The sequence below is a fragment of the Globicephala melas genome, chromosome 6 (assembly GCF_963455315.2).
Source record: "Globicephala melas chromosome 6, mGloMel1.2, whole genome shotgun sequence".
Taxonomy (NCBI): domain Eukaryota; kingdom Metazoa; phylum Chordata; class Mammalia; order Artiodactyla; family Delphinidae; genus Globicephala; species Globicephala melas.
Window position 1 is genome coordinate 90,805,180 of NC_083319.1, and position 24,923 is coordinate 90,830,102.

The 24,923-nt window shown below is 34.8% G+C and overlaps 2 pseudogenes; both read left to right on the forward strand.

Annotated features, from left to right (window-relative positions):
• Positions 1 to 2,843: 2,843 nt before the first annotated feature.
• On the forward strand, positions 2,844 to 13,270 carry LOC132597536 (T-box transcription factor T pseudogene; annotated as a pseudogene).
• A 4,518-nt stretch (positions 13,271 to 17,788) lies between these two features.
• On the forward strand, positions 17,789 to 24,088 carry LOC132597537 (casein kinase II subunit beta pseudogene; annotated as a pseudogene).
• Positions 24,089 to 24,923: the final 835 nt, after the last annotated feature.

The window sequence follows — 24,923 nt, forward strand, 5'->3', positions numbered from 1 at the left end:
ATTTAAGGTTACGTTGTATCAAATTCATGTCTTTCAAGAGCGTGCCTAGGGTGCCTTTCCACACCTGAAATTCTTGTGATCTTGCTAGTTGCATAGCTGGAAATTAAATGTTTTGAGTCATACCTTGGCTCCAATTTAACATTTGGTGCTCCTTGGGTTGAATTTAACATGTTGAGGCTTTGTAATTTCATTTGTGGTAAAGGCTCTAGCATTTTCTATTTCTATGCAAATTTCTTGAAGCAGAATTGTTTGCATGTTTCTCTGCCCTAGAGAAGGCATTGTTTCTTTCAAATTTAACTGAGGCATCAGTTGCTCTTTGGTGCTGTCCATTACCATGATTATTAACTTTGTTAGCAAGTTTGTGACTTGGGTTTGCAAATTTTACTTCTTTGTTGCATTGATGTTCCCTCGTAGTAATTCTTAGTTTGGTTGTAAAAAAATTAGCCCTGGGCTGAAATTAGCATATAAGTTTTTTTTTTTTAAACTATTTCCAGAATCTAAAACTTGTAATAAAACTGAAAATTTTTGGTTTTTCTATGCCTTTTGAACTCTTGTATTTTGACTTTTGATCACATTTTATATTAAAGTGGCTAACGCATGGCTACTATTATTGTACAAGGCTTTTTTTTTTTTTTTTAAAGGATTGGCATGTTAATCTGTTTAGCAACAATAAATTGGTTGTTTGTCCTCACTGATGAATTGCTGTACCAACAATGACCTTGGACTTCATTAAAAAAAAAAAAAAAAAGAATAGTAGAAAATTCAAGATTTAATATAATAGAAAAAAAAACTTCAATATACAAATAGAATTATACTAGCCAAAAAATGTGAAATATTAACCTAAACAAGAGTGCATGATATTTATTTTCACAAACTTCCTCAGTCTCCAAGATATTTGTACATTTCCAAAAAAATATTAAGTATCTTATTCTGCACAACCTCTACAAAATGACAGTTAAGACATCAAGAGTTATAGGAAGGCTCTGGGTACTATGGAATATATCCTGTTGGGACCCAGATATTTGCGACAGAAAAGCAGATACCTGGCAAATAAAAAACAAATAAATAATAAAAATAAATAAAACCATCTGTACACTTTCTTTCCTAGCCTGAAAGTTACTTCACTGAGAGCTGAATAGAGAAGGAAAAGCATTGCCATAGACTAAATGTTAGTGCCCCCATTCATATGTTAAAACTTAATTTACAGTGAGATGTCATTTGGAGGTGGGGCCTTTGGTTGGTGATCAGGTCATAAGGGCAGATCCCTCATGAATGAACGACACCAAACCTGCTGGCACCTGATCTTGAATTTCCCAGCCTCCAGAAGTGTGAGAAATAAGTTTCTGTTGTTTATAAGTCACCCAGTCTACGGTAATTTTTTTTTTTTTTTATGTTATAGGTGCATATACTTTTTTTTTTTTTAACATCTTTATTGGGGTATAATTGCTTTACAATGGTGTGTTAGTTTCTGCTTTATAACAAAGTGAATCAGTCATACATAAACATATGTTCCCATATGTCTTCCCTCTTGCGTCTCCCTCCCTAGTCTACGGTAATTTGTTATAGCTGCCTGAATGGGCTAAGACAGGAATAGAGGAGGCAATCCATGATTTTATAAGTTGAGGGGTGCTCTGGATACTCTAGCTTTCAATATGATGGGCTCTCAATATTACACTTTCCTTTCTGCACTTTCTTCTGTACTTTTGAGGGATAAACATGCAAACCACATATTTCAGACAACCTAGCTTTCTGAATTTCTCTTGGTTTCTGCCAATTGGAGGCACTAGATGGAATTTAGAAGGAAGAAAGAAGAAACAGAATATTACTTTGCTATTTCAGTTTCTTTCAGCACCTAGGGGCTGTGACAGTAGCAGGACCATAACGACAAAAGAAGGCATCTTGCTCATGGTCTTCTTGGCATGGAACCTCCATTCTAGGAGAAGAGCATGCAGGGGTGGAGGCAAAGAAAGGCAGACCAGCTCTACAATATACAAAAATTTATTGAATTAAATGCTCGCGAAATGGGTGAATTTTATATTTAACCTATATTTTATAAAGCCATTTTTTTAAAGGTGATTTTAGGCAGCAGTGAATGTCAGCAACTTTGAGAATAATTTAGCAGCAATGGTAGAGTGGGCTCCTGGTTTTTGCTTAATAGCAAAATACATTTCTAACAGTAGCAGACACAGACAGAGAGCTTACCCCTCATACTGTCAGCAGCTCTGGGGCGAAAATGGTCACATGAGCTGTAGTCTAAGGCAGTGACAGTTTCTTGATCTATGAAGAACAACCCTCCTCTTCCCTTAACGCCTTTAGCCATTCCATCACTCTAGTCACCCGTGATCAGCTATAAATTTCCCCATCCTTAAATACTGAATGGTTTTCACATCTGCCAAATGTACGCTGAATACCAAAGAAGATTTTTCTGTCACCCAAGCAATTTGTTGAGGAAGAGTTTGGAGTCAACACCTCTGAATCCACGCCCCAGATAGTCCCAGTTACCATAGTTGTCAACATCTCTGGCAAGCAGCAAAAATAATTCAAAGATGGATCATACTTAGAAAGGAAATGATATGTGCTCTATGCGCAAAACAGTTTTCTTTAAATCAGTAAATGGTCATTTCTGATAAAAAGATGGTTACAGCAAAACAAAGGAATGAAAGAAATGCTTCTCATTATTCTCACAGAATTTATAGATAATATCATCTTTATAAGTAATAAGTGAAATTTGAACAATGAGAAAAAAGTATTCCAAAGAGACTGTATAGGATGTCCAAAGAATATAGAATTGAGTTGCAAAATGTCACAATATGACAAAAAATGAAAAGCCAGTGTAGAGCATAATGCCCGTTATAGGTGGAAAAAGGTAGATGTTTATAAGTAGTTATGAGGGTGACTCAGAGAGAAAGAAAGAGAGGGAGGGAGGGAGGTGGAGCAGGGAGAGAGAAAGGGGAATGTAAACATGATCACAGAAGGAACGCTAGACTTTAAAAAGGTATATCTAACATGCATTATTGATATTTTTAAGAAGAACTAAGCAAATGAAAATATAGAAAGAGTCTAAAGTATAATTTTTTCAACATTTTTTCTGAAATAAAAACAAGTTGAATGTGTAGACTGAAGGGGCTCATAGATTTCCAAGAAATAATGAAACCTAACATTCATACCTACCATTCCAAATCAAAGCATATTCTGGTAAGGATGTTAAAATTCAGGTACAAAGAAAGAATCCTAGGAGTAGGAGGGGAAAAAATCATGCCCCCTACTAGTGTGAAATATCAAGATGGATTCGACATCTTCACAGTAATATTCATGCAAGGAGACAGTTTGATCAGTATCTAAAATATACTGAGAGGAAGAATATGTGATGCAAGAATTTTATAATCAGCCAAGTAATCCTTTGATTTTAGAGAAAACTTTTGAGTAAAAAGGAAAAGGGTGCACGAAGTTATGCCATTTATGAATAACAAGGTCTGAAACTCCTAGGGGACAAGGTTAGGCAGTGATAAAGAAAGAAAAGGGAGAAAATGGAGCTGAAATCAACTGATTAGGTGATGAGAACTAAAGGATATTTTTTAATCCTTGACAGAGTAGACATCCATGCCAACCCACCCCCACTCCTGCCCAAATATGTTAAGATTAATTTTTATTTAATGAAAGTGACAGAAGCGTGAGATGGTCACATGATCAGAGCAAAGGTAGCGGGAATATTCAGCCAGCCTCCTTTGGGTTGCAGAGTCTGTTAATTTTGACCCTGTCCCCATGTGAGGACTCTTGTCAATACGCAAAGCTCATTTTTTCTAAGCTCAAAGCTTTTGCAGAATCAAGTCACCTAACGCCATTCAGAAAGAACTTTAAGCAGCATCTATGTCCTTCCTGTGAAATATTTATGAGCAACTTGGATTCTGACTTTCCTGTCAAACCCACCAAAGCCTAGTCTACATTCTCTTTTAAGGACATGATGGATGTTGGAAGTGGAAATCCTGTTTATCCCCGGCCCACATCTATCTTTCTATTTTTTTCTATTTCTATAGATGATAGATAGAGAATAGAGATACAGTTAATTTCTCACCGAGCTTATTAAAAAATCTATGTTCTTACAAGATGTTACTTATATTATTTCATTTGATTTCCCCAATACTGTTAATAGTTGGCATCATAATTCCCATTTTACAGCACAGAAATTTCAATTCCATTAGGTTAAATCAATTTGTTCTAAATTACACAGAAATTCAGTTTTGTGTCTGGTATTAGAAGAATCTCTTTGTACTTCCCCACCACCCCTTACTGTAGTTGTAAAATTCACCTATTGGCAATCACATATGATAAATGATCATATGATTCCAGAGAATAAATTACAAGTATTAAACTTAAAAATAATGGCTTGTTAGTTCCCTATCCCCACATCTTTAATGACAGAAATCACAGATCTTGTTCATGAGGATCACAGTTTTTGAAGTAAAATACTGGATTTTTATTTCTATTGCTATGACGGTATTATTATAGTAATACCAAAACAAGAAAAAGACAATACACAAAAAGAAAACTACACACCAATTTCCATCATAAAATAAATGTAGAAATCCTTAGCAAAGTATTAATAAATAGAATTAGCAATATATACAAATAATTATACACCATTACCAACTGATATTCATTCTCAGCATGTAAAGCCAGTTCAATATTCAAGAATTATCAATGTAATTGACCCAATCCTAAAGAAAAAAAAATTGCATGGTCATATAATTCAATGCAGAAAAAGGGTTTGACAAATTTCACAACCATTCATGTTGTAAAAACAACAAACGGACAAAAAGCTCTCAGAAAAATAGGAATAGAGAATAACTTCTTCCCCTTGATAAACAGCATCTATGGAAATCAAAAACAAAAAGAAAACCAAAACCAAAAATCCCAAAGTTAACATTATACTTAACGATGAAAGACTGAATTATTTCCCTCCTCAAGATCAGGAACAAGGCAAGGATATTCACTCTCACCGCACTCATTTAACATAGTATGAGGTGTTCTAGCAAGTTCAGTAAGGCAAGAAAAATAATTAAAAGACAGATATGTAGGTAAGAAAGAAATAAACTTGTCTCTATTCGCAGATGATATGATTGTATACAAACTGAAGTCTAGGAATACACATATACTCAAAAAAATACCCTTTTAGAATTAATAAGTTAAGCAAGGATACAGGATATAAAACAAACATAAAATATTAATTGTAAACCTATTTGCTAGGAATTAACTATGGGCAGTGAGATTTTTATAATCACTCAAAAATGAAATATAGAAATATATCCAAATAATCAAATATTTACAAGACTTGTCATCAAAAGACTATAAAATGCTCATGAAAAAAATCAAAGAGGTTCTAAATAAATGGAAGACATTCAGTGTTTATAGATTGGAAGCTTCAGCTTGGTAACCGTTAGTTTTGCAAGGGCCATCATAATAAAATAGCAAAGGCTGGGTAGCATAAATAAAATAAATATATTTTCTCACAATCCTGGAGGCTTATTAAAGTCCATGATCAAGATGTCAGCAGGGTTTTATTTTGCCTAAGGCTTCTCTTCTTTGCTCCTAAATGGCCATCTCTTCTCTGTACCTTCAGAGTCTTCCTCTATGTGTGTCTGTCCTAATTGCAAATCAGGTTGGATTAGAGCCCATCTTAATTACCTCATTTTAATTTAAATACCTCTTTAAAGACCATATCCCAAATATAGTCACATTATCATATTGTTAAGTCTGGGGTGTTAAGACTTCTACACATAAATTTTGGGGAGAGTCAATTTAGCTCATAACAGTAAGGATTTCAATTATGCCAAAATTGATATATAATTTTAAAACTATTCTCATCAAGACATCAGCAAAAATTTTTGTATAGACCAGATTATTTAAAAATATATATGGAAAAGAACAAAGGAACTAGAAGAACAAAAAGAATTTGGAAAATGAAGAATATAGTAGAAGAAGCCAGTCTACCCAATTTTAAGCCTTATTTTTTTTTCTTTATCTTTTTTTTATTACTGCTTTATTTATTTATTTATTTATTTATTTTGGAGTATAGTCACTTTACAATATTTTGTTAGTTTCTACTGTACAGCAAAGTGAATCAGCTATACGTATACATATATCCTCTCTTTTTTGGATTTCCTTCCCATTTAGGTCACCACAGAGCACTGAGTAGAGTTCCCTGTGCTATACAGTAGGTTCTCATTAGTTATCCATTTTATACGTAGTATCAATAGTGTATATATGTCAATTCCAATCTCCCAATTCATCCTTATACTATCTTTAGTAATCAAGACTGTGTAGTGTGAGTGGAGGAATAGACACGTAGGCCAATAGAAGAGAACATAAAATTCAGAAATAAACTCACAAATATGCCCAAATGATTTTTGACAAAAGTGAAAGGAACAATTCAATGGAGAAAAGATAGCCTTTTAAACCAATGGTACTAGAGCAATCTGATAGGTTAAAAAAAACTGGGCCTTGACTTTTCACACATCTTACATAAAAATTAATATTCTGGTTGTGATATTGTACTATAATCTAGGATGTCGCCATTGAGAGAAACTGGGAAATGAGTACATGAGACCCCTCTGCATTATTTCTTATTACTGCTAATGAACCTACAATTACTTCAAAATGAAACTTTTTAAAACATTTAAATAAAACATTTAAATCCTAAATAAGATCAATAGTCTGAATGTTGATTCATAGTAAAGCCTTTGTCAGTTTGGTGCTTGTGCTATCAACAGCAAGGCAGACTGCTATGATCAGGTGAAAAAAAGAGATTACTGTGTGTAGCCTCTCATCCTATAATACCCCACTTGAGTACAGACCTAAATAGAAGACAGTCTTATTTACCAATCAGCTGGGGGAACACATACTGTCTATATATATGTATATATTTCATTTTTAGGAGATTAAAGAAATTTCTAAGCTTAAAATCAACACTATAGTGCTTAGGACTCAGAAATGTTATCTGCTAACTTCATAGTTTATGAAGATCTTTCATTATGAGCTTAAGGGAAGAAAAGAAACTAATATGTAAATTAAGCAAAAGAAAGTTATAATAAAAGAAAAACAAAGAGAAAACCCAACAGAGAAGGTAATAAAATTCCAGTGGAGATCATTACAGGTACTTTTGAGAAATAAAGGTAGTAGAACATAATGATAAGCATGATTTAGAACTGAAAAATGTTGAGAATAAAAGCAGTACATGCAATTTTTAAATGGCCAATATAACCTCCAAAAATGACAGAAACTGAGGATGGAAATTATTTTCCAAATATAATTTTAAATGATGTTTTACCAACTGAGGAAATTCTTTCAGCCTAACATTCTCCCTCAAGGGGCATTTGGATTTGAACTCCTAAAGATGGGAAGACAATTGGTATTTTATTGCTCAATATGTTTGCAACCATAATGATGAAAATATTGTTTATTTACTTTCAATTTTGAGTCGATCTTCAGGCCACGGAAAGAAGATGCTATGTTTAAGGATGGAATGAAAATCCAAGAGCTATGATAAAAATGTAACTTACACAAAGCAGATTGTGAAGAAAATTGGGTAGAGAAACAAGGGCATTAAAATTGTCGTATAAAGTATGAAAACTGAATTAAAGGACTATAGAAAAATGATTGAGTTTAATTACATTGTTTATACTAAAGATAATTGACAGAAAAACCAAAACAATAACATAATTGACTAAAACAGTTGGAGAAGAGGACTTGAGTGAGTTAAATATTTATATTTGATATTGGGGGAATAATAAATGTTATCTGATATTAATAAATTCAGAAAATATATATTGTTTGAGAAGGGAAATAACCAAAATATAAGCAATTGTGAAGAACTTGTCTGGAGAGTAGACTTAGAAGTGAAGAAGTGATCTGACTCTGTTGACATTTAATATAAAACATTCTTTAACATGTGATTTTTTTAATGAGCATATATTACTTGATAAAACCAAATACTTTAAAACTACAACCCTACTTACTTATAAGTGATAGTGATTTATATGATAGGAAGGTGCTTATTGTTGAATTGATATGAAAAAATTTAGAATAGAAGCAATTACCAAACTAGAATCATGCATGTAAACATTTTTTCTAGCATTTTTTATGTGTTAAAATGTGTTATTTTTCTTTGCTTTATACTGTTGAATTTGAAATATCACCCACCCAAGGCTCTTTGTTTCTCCCTAGTTACTTGGCTAGCGGCTGCTTCTATTTGCAAGGACATATCATGTGAATTACTAGGAAGTAAAATAATTGGCCTTCAACTAGACTAAATTTTCACCAAGTGGATTATTGTGCCCTGATAATGCCCACAGTCTAAATGACAACACTCAAAACTCAAATGTGTTCTTAATTTAATTAATTATAATTTCCAAGTTAGGAAAATTGTGTTTTGTATAAAATATTATTTCATTAAATTAGCCACAATAAAAAATAAGAATCACCTTTCATTGGGAATATACAAGAGTAAGTTTCAAATAATTTTATCATGGAAAGTATTATAATAATCATTTCTAATATTTACAGTTAAGAATCTTAAAATCCTTCTGGCTTTACTTTCAAGAAAAGTCATCAGCAACATTTAAAAATGTATGCTTATGAAATAAATCATCCAATTACTCTATTTCTATGTTTAAATTCCCCAGTTCTTCTGGCAATAGAATATAAGTCACTGAAGCTTTGTTTCCAGTGGAAAGTGGCTGGTACCTCCAATCCTACCCCAGAAACCCACATTTATATAATCTGCAATAATTATCCAGGTATTTTTAGATCACTTCCATGGCTTTAATATTTACTTGTCATGTTACTTATTTTCACAGCTAGGCATCACATCACCCATCTTTACAAATAAATTTATTACAAATTAAAGGATATAATCCTTCTTCTCTGACTAGTTTTCTACAATTTTTTTTTCCCAGCAACAAATATAATTAAAAATAATAATTGGTCATTTGTTTTAACTTGTCAGTAGAACTTACCATTTCCTGGTAAGGACATCTTTGTTAAAATTGGATGATTTTTAAATGTGTCAAAATGATCAAGATAATAAAGGTCTTGAAATATTTGCCTTTTTGAATTTAGAAATGTAAGCTATGACAGAATACAATTTCTTTCTGTAAAACACATACAAAAATGAATAGCACATTTCAAATAGTTAACTGTTATTTCACAAGGATCATAAAAATTAAATAATTAGATGAGGAACTCTGTTCCATTATTCAACAGGACAATTAGTTCTATCAACATTTACAAGTTTTAAATATAGATTTATAATGCAAATATATTTATAATGTATTTTTATTTTTTATAGTGTATTTTTAAAATCTTCAATTAAAATCAGTAATCAAAAGAATTTAACATTAATGATAATAAAGCATTTATTATAATGTTTCTTTTATTCTTCAGTTATACTATTTCAATACTTTAAATACATGTTCAATTTTATTACCATATTTATGAATTAAAAATCTTAGTTTTGCTTAATGTCCTCCACTAGCAAGAAAACAAAAATTGAATGATACATTTCCATTTACTTATAACTTGAATTCTTTATAAATAATTTTATTTATCAAATATAAATATGATTATAAATATAAGGTTTCAAAAAATGAGAAAAACGAAGATACAGTTCATGAATTTGTGCTAATGACAGTTAATTATGCTTAAAATTTATTGTCAATTTGAACAAAAAACTATCACAAAAACAAAGTAGGACATTATATAACGATAAAAGGTCAAATCACTAGGAAGATATAACAATTACAAATATATATTCATGCAACATCAGAGCACCTAAATATATAAAACAAACACTGACAGAATTGACTAGAAAAATAGACAGAAGTGCAATAATAGTAGATGATTTCAACGTCTCACTTTTCAGAATGGAGAGACAGTTACCTTATAGGGAACAATTTTTATGAGTTTTTCTTCTCTCCTTCCCTTATTTATTTTTGCAAATATAAAAAAAAAAGCACAAACTGTGAAATAATAAAGAAAAGAAACAGAGATGAAAGAGAGAGAAAGGGGTGGAAGGAAGGATGGAAAGAAGGAAGGAAGGAAGGGAGGGTTTCTTACACAAAAGGTGACATACTATACACAGTTTTCTGCAACTTCCTTTTATCACTTAACAATTTATACTCCAAAATATACAATATATAATCCATTTAATCCATTTTGTAGAGATCTTCCCAACTGCTTTGCGCAAGTACATAGTAATCTACTGTGTAGATATATTGCAGTTTATATAACTGTTGGATTTTGGTGTTAGAATTTTGGATTTTGGGGGTGATTTCAATTTTGTTACTAGTACCAATAATGTTACATTGAAGAACATTTGATACATGTCATTTCAAACTAATGTCAGTGTACTTTTGGATCTTTGGAACAGATTCCTGGAAGAGGGATTGATAGATCAAAGGCCAAATACAGCTATGATTTTGTTAGATATTGATAAAATCTTCTCCATGGATGTTGTCCCATTTTACATTTTGAAAAACAAAATATTAGACTGCTTTTTCCTCCTTAGCCTCACCAACAGAGTGTTATCAAACTTTTCATATATTTCAAATCTTACAGGTGACTAATGGTTTTGGTTTTAACTAGCATTTTTCTCATTATAAAGATTATAATATGAAATATATTTTCTAACAAACATTGTTCCATTGAAAATATGAAATCTACATTTGGATCTGAGTAGCCCAGGGAAGTATCCCGGGTTAATGACATAAGTGGCTTTTTAGTTGTAATTAATTAGGTTAATCTGAAACCATCCATTTTACTCAGGACTGCAGTTTAAAGACATAGGAGAAAGAAAGGCAGAACAGAAGAAAGGGAAGGAAAGATGGAAGGAAGGAAGGAAGGAAGGAAGGAAGGAAGGAAGGAAGGAAGGGAGAGAGGGAGGAAAGGAGGGAGGGAGGGGTGAATTAAGCTAGGTCTGAATTAAGACAAAAAAATATATGAATAAATGGGAAAGAACTGCTTAAATCAATGTAATTACCCTTGTTTGCTTGAAATCTGTGTTATAGTTTGAAGTCTGTGCCATACCTACCTTGTTAAAAAAACACTAAATTTACCTATCTTGCTCATATTCATGTTTCTCATAAACTCTGACCAGAAATTACAAATTTTAAAGTTTTACCGCATTTCAGCAGTAAACTACGTGCATAACCTCAGAAATGGATTGATGTCTCTTGTTAATACATATTTTGTTCATCATATGCTGGGTAGGAGCTACATATTAGTATATATGCTCAAATTTTTATTGCATTTAACACACCAGAAGGGACATTATACAACTAATAAGAAGTGAAGTCCATGTTAAGTTATTTGATCAAATATGTTTCATGAAAACTGCCTAAGAACATCAAAACAATTAGTCAAACCCAAAATTCAATCTGAGTTAGCATTCATCTTCAAAGATTTGAATTCAAAAGTAAGTTCAGAGACCAAATATTATATTTTGATTTGTTCTGAAGTGGCCATCTGTCCATATGTAAAAGCTACTGTAACAGTTTGGCAGGCAGTTTAAAGAACCAAAATAACTACTCTGTGCAGGTCAGGTTCACAGGCATCTGGGTGTTGACTTGGAAAGCACAAAACGTAATAATCACAGCATGTGGTACTTTACCGAGTAGCCAGCCAAAAGTGTCTGTCTAAATAGGCAAAAATTTTAGCTGTCATAAGAATCCTTTGAGGAAACTTTATAAATACCTATCAAATTTCAAATATCAGTGGCCAACATTTTTAAAAACACCATAAAGATCTAATAAAATGTTATAGAAAAGTTATAATAATCCTGAGGTACCCATAATTTACATCCTGGCACATTTAAAAATGTTCCTTTTGTTTAAAAATGGGCTTCAAAGATATCAATAGTTTTATTTGTATATTTTATAAATATTTGTGTGCTAGTCAATAGTCTGATTTTTAATTGTTTAAAGCAAATCCAATGCCACAAAGAGCTACTTTAGTCATGCCTTGCAGGAGTTCAAGGGGACTATCCTCTATCTTCACCCCTCTGCCCCTCCCCTACCTTCAAGTCTTCTCCTCACAGGTCTCTGCCTGGGAACTGTGGACCTTTGCTGCTCCTTTTCTTGGAAGAGTGGCTGTTGAAAGGAGTTAAATATGGCTCTTGGGTAAGTAAGTCTGGGTTGGAGGGCCATGAAGAAGGGTCAGCAAGAGGACAATCTCCCTTGGTGTCCGGAACTTGTAGAATAGCCTGCAATAGAGTGGACCACCAGCTGAGCTCCTTGAAGTGAGAGCTACAGGCTGGCAGGGAGAAGGGTGACCCCAGTGTCAACCAAGAAAAGTTAGATATGGCTGTACTTCAGAGAGCTCACCAATCAGGTGATGGTCACCAATAACAGCAGGAGGATGCTCCCAGTGCTGAAATTGAGTATGTCTGGCCTGGACCCGAACACCATGTGTTGTTTTATCTTGGATTTTGTGATGGAGAGCAACCACTTCTGGAAGTATGTGAACAGAGAGTGGGTACCTGGGGGGTCAGTCCAATTCCTATGTGCATATTGAACTCCTTACATAAATAAAAGCTCTAAATTCATATAGTATGAGTTGAGGGTCTACAGGGGATGACTACCAGCCACGGCATTCTCAAGACTCAATGCATATCTGTCAAGGCTTACCAGAAAGAGATTACAGCTCTTAAAACTACATAAAACTGATTTGCAAGGGCTTGCCGTGATGCAAAAAGAAGCAGGGATCACAAAGATAAGATGGAAGAACCCAGAGACAAACAGCAACCTGGGTATTACTAATGGAAGTAGCTTATCCCTGGACTCAGTTCCTTCTACCTGCTGTCAACCCCCATCCTCAGTTTGGAGGTCCTGTCTCACTTTTCTCCACCCATGGCTGTGAAAAATGCTCTATGCTGAGGAACCACAGTTCACACATCCCTGTCCCTGTCCTCAAAGCCGTGCCTAGGACTCCTCCTCACTTGGACAAGCTCATACTTAGCCCATACACTCATTGGAAAAATTCTCCAACCTATTCTGACAATTCATTTGCAAGTTGTCCATGATCTGATCCCATGAACTTAGCCCAGCCTCAGCATGTGTGTACATACTATCATGTTACTCCTGAGCACAACAGGACTGCATCAGTACCCCAACCTGTGGTCAGCTAGCAGAGCACCTTCACACCAGGGTCTCAGACAGCATAGCTACCTAATGGGCTGGGAGTCCAGACCTTCCCAGTGAACACTATCTTACCCAAATAATCTCAGGTCCCTTCTCCTCAGGATTCTCACTCTATAAGAACCATGTCGTGGCCACAGATATTCCTGACAGCCAATATCACACCTTGGCCTCATAACCTCATGGATATCCCTGTCACCACCTTCCATGTAAACCAAAGCCTTTCCTTAAAATATACACTATTTTTTTTTTATGTCTACCAGTTTTACTCAGGATTTGATCTAGGTACAAAATGACAGTCTCATAGGTCAAGAAAGAAAAAAAAATCTTATTAACTTCACTTTAAAATATGAAAAGGAATATATGTCCTGTTGTTCATCAAAAAAGTAACCCCACCCATCATCTGCAACACAAGTGTTGTCCTATGTTGCGTTTATATGCTACAGATGAATTTAAGTATGGAAACAAAACTCAGTTGGACTATTAAATCACCATTACTTGATCATAATAAAATTTTGTTTGCTAAGATCCAGAAACTTATTTTTTTGTGTCTCTTACAGAATATAGAAGATTTGACACACTAGAATTAATAAACTCAACTCGTCTTATTTAGTGAAATAAAAAGCATACTTTCAATTGCATCCCTTGTTTCTTCAGAGTAGTTTTCAGGTCCCTTTTGTGACAGCTATCATACTTATAGTTAAGCTGTTAGGGACAAAATAATAAATTCATAGTTGAGGACAACAGACTTTAACTGCAATGGAAATTTCACTGTTCTGCCCAATAGAATGTGTTTATTTTGAGCATATGTAATTGCCTCTTGTATTGTTAAACATACAATGGCAATATTTTTCTTCTGAAAAAAATAGCCAAAGACAATGAGCAAAACATTTTCTGCAAAATAAAGGTAATATGCAAAAAAAAAAAAAAAAAAAAGAAACAACAGCAGCAAAAAACTAAATAAGTTCTAAAAAGATCTAGTGAGAGGATTCAGTACTAGAAATTAGTGACAAACATAATCCACTAAAATTTTCAAAATTTACATAGCTCAAATTCTCATCTTTTGCTAACTTACTGTGCATCTAGAAATATTTATTTTGGAAAATATTGAGCAAACTTCTTTTGCCCAGAATGAAAAACTTTAAAGTTTAAGATGGATTACACAAAAGAACACATGCTTTCCTTTTCAAAGGAGAGTGATTTTTTTTTTTTTTTTTTTTTTTGGCGGTACGCAGGCCTCTCACTGTTGCAGCTTCTCCCGTTGTGGAGCACAGGCTCAGTGGCCATGGCTCACGGTCCTAGCCACTCCATGGCATGTGGGATCTTCCCGGACCGTGGCACGAACCCGTGTTCCCTGCATCGGCAGGCGGACTCTCAACCACTGTGCCACCAGGGAAGCCCTAAAGGAAAGTGATCTTAAGAGCTTATAATTACTTAGTAAAGGTTTTCTGAAGATCAAATGCTTTTTAAATGCCCCTTTTTTGGTAATCTCTAAATTAATTGGAAGCATGTAAAATTGTTCTAAATTAATGATAAAAAATCAACTTCATATTTTTTAACTGGCTCTTTAAGTTTTATATTAACAAATTGTAGTTCATGATATACCTTAAAATATTCTGATAAAGTATCCAGATTAAGTTCATCCAAAGAAGAGATAATGCATTTCTACATTTGTTTGTGATAATTGGAGCAAAGACTTTATTAAACTAAATAATGATACTTTGACAGTGTAAAGATGCAAATGTACATGAAAGTAATATTTTTCCAAAGGTGAGAGGATGTATTTTATACTAGAGCTGACTTAAGTCTTTTGCACAGGATATTTCTTTGTCTGGAAATGGCTTTCCCCACATTATCGCCTGGCTTACTCCTTCAATTTCATTCCTCACAGAGGCCACACCTGACCACTCCACATCAACTGCCCCAATGTACTATGAAAATTCTTGGTCTGTTAGATTTTTTTCATAACATGAATTTTTATCTACTATGTTTATTCTTTTATTTTCCAAATATTTTATTGATTGCCCCCCTTGCCCCTGTCAGATTCAAGTTCCTCAAGTGTAAGAACTCAAGTTTTTCTTGCTAGTTGATCAGTCCCCAAGACCTAGAATCATTTTTGGAAAATAAGAGCCCAGTACATATGTGTCAAAAAAACACTCAATGACCTAGGAGGAATTTCAGGAAAACTTTTGTTGTCATAATCACATAAAAATACATAATGTCTATAAAACAGCAATAACTAATTAGATGGGAAGAACAGGCTGGAATGAGAAAGGAATAATGAGGCAAAAATGGGTTTAGGTGAGATTAAAAAATACTGCTAAGAAAGTAAAAAACAAAATCTAAAAATTACAGCCACACTAGAGGCCCTAAGACAACAAGAAACATTAATCTGATTATAAATGTCACAGCAATAATCCTTTTTTGGGTTAAATTCCTGAATCAAAAGCAAAGTATAAAGTCTGAGTTTTAAAGATGCAATAACTACATGTACACAGAGAGAAACAAATTACCCAAATGTTTGATAAAAATGTTAAAAAAAAATTATATACAAAAACTATTTAAAAAGTGATGAAGAATGAAAGAAATGTCAATTGATATTTACAAATATACCAGTCCAAATTAGGGATATGATTAGTCTGAAACCATTGAGTGTTAGAAAAAAATGATAAGAAGGTAAAAAAGAAGTTAATAAGAAATCAATGACAGTATGTAAAAGGAAAAAATTTCAACATAACAGGAAGATAATAGAAAAAGGAAATTGAGGTCATTTAACTACTAAACTGTAGACTGTTCTTTCTATGTAACTATGTTCTCACTCTATCCACTTTCTGTCTCCTATTTTTCCAACATACTTTGGACATTTTAAAATAAATTGCAACACACTTGAAAACAGATAAATTATAAGGGTTTACATCACATTTTCTTACCACAATGTTATAAAACTAGTAATTAAAACAAAATGTGATAAAATATTTTGAAGTTAAAACACATATTTCTGAAAGTTTGTGTAAATAGGAAAATAAAAGCTGAGTTTTTAGATTTCTTATAAATATCAAAGTAAATTATGTACCTCAAAACTCAAGCACAGGGGAGGAGTCAAGATGGTGGTGTGGGAACACACAGAGTTAGCTTCTCCCCACAACTAGGGTGTCTGCCAGCCACTGGTAGGGGACTCTGACCCCCAAGGAGACAGGAGGAACCTCAGAGTGAACGAGTAGGATGTAGGAAGACCGATGGGGGAGAAGTGGAGCCCAGACAGCATTGGTGTCCCTTGGGCTGGGGAGCTTGCTGAGTTCCCAAGCCAATTCCCCCTCCCCTCAAAGCCTCATCCAGGCCGCATGGGTCCTGGGGACATAGGAGGGAGGCTGGGGAGATCAGGAGTGGCAGATAGGAGGGGCCATCCAGGAGGATCAGGAGAGGAGCAGAGGGTGATTACCCTACTCACTTGGGCACAGGGAGCCTGCTGAGCTCCCAGGCTGGTCCCCTGCCCTCCAAGGCCCCCTTTTCCCCCTACTGTATTGGTCCTGGGGACATAGGAGAGAGGCCTGGGAGATCAGAGAGGCAGGCAGGAGGGACCCTCCCGGACCCCAGACCAGAGGAGCAGGAGAGGAGAGGAGGGCATTTGCTCTGCCCCTGCTAGGCTCCCAGGTGAGGTCCCCTACCCTCTGAGACCAGGGGTGGGTGGCACGCCTGGGTTCCTACTGTTCCTTGAGTATAAGCCCCATCTCCCACAGCCCTTAGGACATTTTCCAGCCCTGTGGGTCCTGAGCATTGGTCCCATACACCACCCAAACCTCACCCTTGCTTAGGCCTCGCTCTCCACAGCCAAGGCCTTCCCTCCCCCACTTTTTTTTTTTTTCCTTTTCCCTCCTCCTCTTTTTTACTATAGGGTACTGATGTACACTCCAGTTGTTGATTCATATATATTTTTATTTTTACATTCTTTCTAATAAATCTGTTAGTTTCCTAGTCTAATTTTATTTTTACTTTGTTACTGTTTTTTTTTTTTCTTTTTTTTGCTGCCCCACATGGCTTGTCGGATCTTGATTCATGACCTTGGGGTCGGGCGGAAGCTCTTGCAATGGGAGCTCCGAGTCTGAACCACTGGACTAACAGAGAACCTCAGACTCCAGGGAATATTCTTCAGAGTGAGGTCCTCCAGAGGTCCTCATCTCAGCACAAAGACCACCTCTACTCAATAGCCTACAAACTCTAGTGTTGGAAGCCTCGGGCCAAACAACCAGTAAAACAGGAACACAACCTACTCATTAAAAAAAAAAAAAATGAGATGGCAAAAAAATATGTCACAGTTGAAGGAGCAAGGTAAAAACCTACAAGACCAAGTAAATGAAAAGGAAATAGGCAATCTACCTGAAAAAGAATTCAGAGTAATGATAGCAAAGATGATTCAGAATCTCAGAAATAGAATGGAAGCACGGATTGAGAAAATACAAGAAGTGTTTAACAAAGACCTAGAAGAACTAAAGAACAAACAAACAGAGATGAACAACACAATAACTGAAATGAAAAATACACTAGAAGGAATCAGTAAAAGAATAGTGGAAGCAGAAGAATGAATAAGTGAGCTGGAAGGCAAAATGGTGGAAATAACTGCTGAGGAGAAAAATAAAGAAGAGAAAAAAAGAATGAAAAGAATTGAAGACAATCTCAGAGGCCACTGGGACAATACTAAATGCACCAACATTCAAATTATAGGCGTCCCAGAAGAAGAAGAGAAAAACAAATGGTCTGAGAAAATATTTGAAGAGATTATAGTGGAAAACTTCCTTAACATGGGAAAGGAAAGAGTCAGCCAAATCCGGGAAGCACAGAGAGTCCCAATACAGGATAAAACCTAGGAAAAATACACCAGTACACATATTCATCAAATTAACAAAAATTAAATGGAAAGAAAAATATTAAAAACAGCAAGAGAAAAACAAAAAAATAATATACAAAGAAATCCCCGTAAGGTTATCAGCTGATTTTTCAGTGGAAACCCTGCAAGCTAGAAGGGAGTGGCAGGATATACTTAAAGTGATGAAAGAAAAAACCTACAACCAAGATTACTGTACCCAGCAAGGATTTAATTCAGGTTTGATGGAGAAGTCAAAAGCTTTTCAGACAAACCAAAGCTAAGAGAATTCAGCACCATGAAAACAGTTTACAACAAATGCTAAAGAAACTTCCCTAAGCAGGAAACACAAAGAGAAGAAAAAGACCCACAAAAACAAACCGAAAACAATTAAGAAAATGGTAATAGGAACATACATATCGATAATAACCTTGAAAGTAAATAAACTAAATGCCGCAACCAAAGGACACAGACTGGCTGAATGGATACAAAAAAAGACCCATATATATGCTGTCTACAAGAGACCCAATTCAGTCCTAGGGACACATACAGACTGAAAGTGAAGGGATGGAAATAGATATTCCATGCAAATGGAAATCAAAAGAAAGCTGGAGTAGCAATACTTGTATCAGATAAAATAGACTTTAAAATAAAGACTGTTACAAGAGATAAGGAGGGACATTACATAATAATCAAAGGATCAGTCCAAAAAGAAGATATAACAATTATAAATGTTTATGCACCCAACATAGGAGCACTTCAATACATAAGGCAAATGCTAACAACCATGAAAGGAAAAATCGACAGTAACAAAAGAATAGTAGGGGACTTTAACACCTCACTTACACCAATGGACAGATTATCCAGACAGAAAATTAATAAGGAAACACAAACTTTAAATGACATAATAGACCACATAGATCTAATGGATATTTATAGAACATTCCACCCAAAAGTGATGGAATACACTTTATTCTCAAGTACTGATGGAACATTCTCCAGGATAGATCACATCTTGGGTCACAAATCAAGCCTCGGTAAATTTAAGAAAATTGAAACCTATTAAGCATTTTTTCTGACCACAACACTATGAGATTGGAAATCAATTACAGGAAAAAACCTGTAAAAAACACAAAAAAACATGGGAGTTAAACAGTGCGCTCCTAAATAACCAAGAGATCACTGAAGAAATCAAAGAAGAAATAAAAAATACATAGAAACAAATGACAATGAAAACACAATGACCCAAAACCTATGCATCACAGCAAAAGCAGTTCTAAGAGGGAAGTTTACAGCAATTCAATCTCACCTCAAGAAACAAGAAAAATCTCACATAAACAAGCTAATGTTACTTTTAAGACAACTAAAGAAAGAAGAGCAAAGAAAACCCAAAGTCAGAGGAAGGAAAGAAATCATAAAGATCAGAGCAGAAATAAATGAAATAGAAATGAAGAAAACAATAGCAAAGATCAATAAAACTAAAAGCTGGTTCTTTGAGAAGATAAACAAAATTGATAAATCCTTAGACAGAATCATCAAGAAAAAGAGGGAGAGGACACAAATCAATAAAATTAGAAATGAAAAAGGAGAAATCACAACAGACACTGCAGAAATACAAAGGATTATAAGAGACTACTACAAACAACCATATGCCAATAAAATGGACAACCATGAAGAAATGGACAAATTCTTTGAAAAGTACAATTTTCCAAGACTGAACCCAGAAGAATTAGAAAATATGAACAGACCTATCACAAGTAATGAAATTGAAACCATAATTAAAAATCTTCCAACAAAAAAATGTCCAGGACAAGATGGCTTCTCAGGCGAATTCTATCAAACATTTAGAGAAGAGCACATTTAGAGAAGAGCAAACACCAATCCTTCTCAAACTCTTCTAAAAAATTGCCGAGGGAGAAACACTCCCAAATTCATTATACGAAGCCACCAGCACCCTGACACCAAAACCAGAAAAAGGTATCACAAAAAATGAAAACTACAGGCCAATATCACTGATGAACAGAGATGTAAAAATCCTGAACAAAACACTAGCAAACAGAATCCAACAGCACATTAAAAGGATCACACACCATGACCAAGTGGAATTTATCCCAGGGTTGCAAGGATTCTTCAATATATGCAAATCAATCAATGTGATACACCACATTAACAATTTAAGGAATAAAAACAATATGATCATCTCAGTAGATGCAGAAAAAACTTCTGACAAAATTCAACACCAATTTATTATAAAAACCCTCCAGAAAGTGGGCATAGAGGGAACCTACCTCAACATAATAAAGTCCATATATGACAAACCCACAGCAAGCATCATACTCAATGGTGAAAAACTGAAAGCATTTCCACTAGGATCAAGAACAAGAGAAGGATGTCCACTCTCGCCACTCTTATTCAACATAGTTTTAGAAGTCCTAGCCATGGCAATCAGAGAAAAAAAAGAAATAAAAGGAATACAAATTGGAAAAATAAGGATTAAAACCATCACTATTTGCTGATGACATGATGCTATACATAGAAAATCCTAAAGATACCACCAGGAAACTACTAGAACTAATCAATGAGTTTGATAAAGTTGCAGGATACAAAATTAATGCACAGAAATCTCTGGCATTCCTACACACCACCAACAAAAAATTAGAAAGAGAAATTAAGGAAACACTCCCATTTACCATTGCAGCAAAAAGAATAAAATACCTAGGAATAAACCTGCCTAAGGAGGCAAAAGACTTGTACTCAGAAAACTATAAAACACTGATGAAAGAAACCAAAGATGACAAAAAACAGATGGAGAAATATACCATGTTCTTGGATTGGAAGAATCAATATTGTGAAAATGACTATATAGCCTAAAGCAATCTACAGATTCAGTGTAATCCCTATCAAACTACCAATGGCATTCTTCACAGAATTGGAACAAAAAATCTTACAATTCATATGGAAACACAAAAGACCCTGAATAGCCAAAGCAATCTTGAGTAAAAAAAAAATGGAGTTGGAGGAATTAGCCTCCCCGACTTCAAACTATACCACAAAGCTACAGTAATCAAGACAGCAAGGTACTGGAACAAAAACAAATATAGATCAATGGTACAGGACAGAATGACCAGAGATAAATCCATGCACATATGGACACCTGTTTTATGACAAAGGAGGCAAGAACATACAATGGAGAAAAGACAGCCTCTTCAATAAGTGGTGCTGGGAAAACTGGAGAACTACATGTAAAAGAATGAAATGAGAACACTACCTAACACCATATACAAAAATAAACTCCAAATGGATTAATGACTTAAATGTAAGACCAGACACTATAAAACTTTTGGAGGAAAACATAGGAAAAACGCTCTGACATAAACCACAGGAAGAACTTTTTTGACCCACCTCCTAGAGTAACAGAAATAAAAACAAAAATAAACAAATGAGACTTAATTAAACTTAAAAACTTTTGCACAACAAAGGAAACCATAAACAAGACAAAAAGACAACCCTCCGAATGGGAGAAAATATTTGCAAATAAAACAACAGACAAAGGATTAATCTCCAAAATATACAAATAGCTCATGCAGCTCAATATCAAACAAACAAACAAGTCAGTTAAAAAGTGGGCAGAAGACCTAAATAGACATTTCACCAAGGGAGACATACAGTTGGCCAAAAGGCACATGAAAAGATGCTCAACATCACTAATTATTAGATAAATGCAAATCAAAACTACAATGAGGTATCACCTCACGCCAGTCAGAATGGCCATTATCAAAAAATCTAGAAACAATAAATGCTGGAAAGGGTGTGGTGAAAAGGGAGCCCTCCTGCACTGTTGGTGGGAATGTAAATTGATCCAACCACTATGGAAAACAGTATGGAGGGTCCTTAAAGAACTAAAAAAAGAACTACCATATAACCAGCAATCCCACTACTGGGCATATACTCTGAGAGAACCATAATTCAAAAAGAGACATGCACCCCAATGTTCATTGCAGCACTATTTACAATAACCAGGACATGGAACCAACCTAAGTGTCCATCGACAGAGGAATGGATAAAGAAGATGTGGCACATATATACAATGGAATATTACTCAGCCATAAAAAGGAACTAAATTGAGTTATTTGTAGTGAGGTGGGTGGACCTAGAGTCTGTCATACAGAGTGAAGTATGTCACCATATGTTAATGCATATATATGGAATCTAAAAAAAAATGGTACTGATGAACCTAGTTGCAGGGCAGGAATAAAGAGGTAGACATAGAAAATGGACTTGATGACATGGGGTGGGAGGGGGAAGCTGGGGCAAAGTGAGAGTAGCATTGATGTATATACACTCCCGAATGTAAAATAGTTGGCTGGTGGGAAGAAGCAGCATAGCACAGGGAGATCAGCTCGGTGCTTTGAGGTGACCTAGAAGGGTGGGATAGGGAGGATGGGAGGGAGGCTTAAGAGGGAGGGGATATGGGGACATTTGTATGCATACGGCTGATTTGCTTTGTTGTGCAACAGAAACTAACATGGTATTGTGAAGCAATTATACTCCAATAAAGATGTACTAAAAAAAATGGTATCAATAGAAAAAAAAAAACCTCAAGCATAAGGACAGTTTGAAAAACTGCAGTATTTACAAAAGCTGAAGATACACAGTTCCAAAGATAATCAGTTCCACTCCTATATATATATACCTAAACCCAACAGGAGTGCATTCATAAGTTCACTGAAAGGCATGCACTAGAATATTCATTATAGCATTATTTGTAAGCCCAAACTGGGTGCTACCCACATAAATATCCACTCATAGGAGAAGCCGTAAAAATTGTGGAATACTCACACAATGGGAATTGATCGTCTATAATGTGCACAATGCATAATTTATCAATACTAAGTACAAAAAAAGACAGGACAAATCTCAGGTTTTAGAAGTCATGAGAGCAGTTAACTGGAACAATTTTTACTGAGATGAGAATGTGCTAGGTTATTGGTATTCTGTTTTTGATCTGAGTCTGACTAAGCAGGTATCTTCTGACATGTGAAATCAATCCATTGAGCTGAACTCTTTTGATGTGGTTACTAGTCTTTACCGATACTATGTTCAATAGACACTTAAAAGGACATAGAAATTAAAAATATCATTCCCATGATATTTTTATTTATTAATTCATTAAAATAAGTAGAAACACATTTTAATCATGACATGCTTTGCAAAACAAAAGAAAAAAAAGACCCCTAACTTTCAAAGACTTTTATGATCACTCAAGAAAGCAAAATTACAGAGACAAAGAAGCATCAGGAAATCAGTAAGGAAAAATAAATGACAAATTAAAAAAAATGATTTAAACATCAGGAAGTGTTATTTATACTGGTTCTGTGGGCTCCATGACTATGAATTCTTCTGTGAAGTGGATGAAGACTCCATCCAGGACAAATTTAATCTCAGTCAACTCAATGAGCAGGTGCCTCATTGTAGACAAGCTCTAGACATGATCTTGAACCTGGAGCCTGATGAAGAGCTGGAAGACAACCCCAACCAGAGAACCCTGATTAAGCAGTCAGCCAAGATGCTGTATGGGTTCACCCAGACCACCTATATCCTCACAAACCATGGCACCACCCAGATGTTGGAAAAGTACCAGCAGGGAGAGTTCGGCTACTGTCCCATGTGCACTGTGAGAACAAGCCAATGTTTTCCAATAGCCTTTCTGACACCCCAGGTGAGGCCCTGGTGAAGCTCTACTGCCCCAAGTGCATGGACAATTCCACACCTAAGACACCATCGAGGCAGCACCACACAGAAGGCCCCTACTTGGGTACCAGTTTCCCTCACATTGCTCTTCATGGTGCATGCTGAATGCCGGCCCAAGCAGCCCACTAACCAGTTTATGTCCAAAGTGTACAGTTGCAAGATCCATCCACTGTCCTACCAGGTGCAGTTCCAAGCTGCCAGCAACTTTGAGTCTGTCAAGACCGTTCACTTATTCCCAACCCCACCTGTCACTCTGTCTTTGACAGTTCCAGTCCTCCCCTGCCACCTTTAAGGAAATCTCTATGGTTTATATTTTAAATTAGAAGAGTCATTATTGTGGTGTGAATATGAAATAAAGTAGAAAAAAGGCAAAAATAAGCATTTACTCAAAATTTATATAAAATCTTGCCAGATCTCTTCAGGAAAAATATTTTAGAGCTTGATGACTCCTAATATAAATGTTGTAAAATCATAAGGTATTTTAAAAATAATTCTATGGTAATTTATTTAATTACTAAATAAAATTGATTATTTATATTAAGATACATTAGCATCATTGATTAATGTATGAGAAGAATACTGAATAGTACCATAATAATGAAGAAATTTTTTAAAAGATCTACAAGAACTACCATGTTGAAAGGTACAAAAATCACAGGTCTTTAGAAAGGAAATTTTCATATACCTAAAATCAACTAATTCTCATATTATTTAAATAGTTCTGGGCTATAAGTTGAAATGGACTTTGCTGTGTCAAACCACAGACTGACTCGCATTATTTTAAAAAAAGCAAATCTCAAATATCACTAGTAAATAGCAATTAAATCTTAAGAGAGAATATATTTTTATACTTGATAAAATCAATTCAATGTTTAATAAAATTCAAAGAAAGCATAAGTACCAACAGACGTATCTAAACATGACAAGAATGTGTATCTCAATCCACCTATATTCCAAAATGTTCTGGAAATTAATTTAATAGATTTATGATTATAAATGTGAAAAGAAGCTAAAATTTAGGTATATGATCTAGCAACTACTATAATGTACTATAAAACCTTTTATTTTTCCCTTGGAATAGAGAGTCAAGTCAAAAATAATGAATAATCCAATGAAATCAGAGTGTA